At 56.8% G+C, this 1,068-nt stretch overlaps 1 protein-coding gene across 1 annotated transcript in view; it reads right to left on the bottom strand.

Moving 5' to 3' along the window:
- LOC106894002 (leucine-rich repeat-containing protein 47-like) overlaps nucleotides 1-1,068 on the bottom strand; it is a 12,169-nt gene that overhangs the window by 8,584 nt on the left and 2,517 nt on the right. The gene's annotated exons all lie outside the window — the stretch shown is intronic.

Raw genomic sequence — 1,068 nt, forward strand, 5'->3', positions numbered from 1 at the left:
GCCATGGCGCTCCCCGGCCCGCCCCGCCGCGCAAGGCCCGCCCAGGCCCGCCCCGCCGCCTCACGGAGCCACCGACCGGGGATAAAGCGGGAATAAAGAGGGAATAAAGCGGGAAAGCGACACTTCTAACGCTAAAACCCCGGGATCGTAGAATCACGGGACTGTCCGGGTTGGAAGGGACCTGTAAGATCATCAAATCCAACCATCAACCTGATAAAACCCATCACTAACCCACGTCTCTACGCACTATGTCAACCCGGCTTTTGAATCGTATAGACTCAGGATCACAGAATCTTCCAGGTTGGAAGGGACCTTCAAGATCATCTTGTCCAACCGTCAACCCAACTCTGACAAAAAAACCATGTCCCTCCCCCAGCACCATGTCCCCCAGCACCGCATCAACCCGTCTCGAACACCTCCAGGGACAGTGCCTCAACCACCTCCCTGGGCAGCCCATTCCAAGGCTCAATAACCCTTTCCATGTCAAAATTGTTCCTAATATCCCATCTGAACAACTTGCCCACAACTTGGGCCAATGGGATCCTGGGCTGCATAGGGAAGAGTGGGGCTAGTAGGTGGAGGGAGGTAATTCTCCCCCTCTGTTCTGCACTGGGGAGGCCACAACTGGAATCCTGTGTCCAGTTCTGGGCTCTCCAGTTCAAGAGAGGCAGGGAACTACTGGAGAGGGGATCAGTGGGGATGGGGAGAATGGAGGTCAGTGGTCAGTGGGGATGGTGGTCAGTAAGGATAATGGTCAGTGGAGATGGGGGTCAGTGGTCAGTGGAGATGGTGGGGATGGGGGTCAAGAGGGATGGTGGTCAGTGGGGATGGGGGTCAACGGTCAGTGGCAATGGTGGGGATGGGGGTCAGTGGTCAGTGGGGATGGTGGAGATAGTGGTCAGTAGGGATGGTGGAGATAGTGGTCATGGGGGATAGTGGGGATGGGGGTCGGTGGGGATGGTGGGGATGGCGGTCAATAGGGTTGGTGGGGATGGCGGTCAATAGGGTTGGTGGTCAATGGTCATTGGGGATGGTGGGGATGGGGATCAACATCAACTTGGTGGGGAT

This window comes from Calidris pugnax, unplaced genomic scaffold, assembly GCF_001431845.1.
Source record: "Calidris pugnax isolate Ruff unplaced genomic scaffold, ASM143184v1 scaffold217, whole genome shotgun sequence".
NCBI classification, from domain to species: domain Eukaryota; kingdom Metazoa; phylum Chordata; class Aves; order Charadriiformes; family Scolopacidae; genus Calidris; species Calidris pugnax.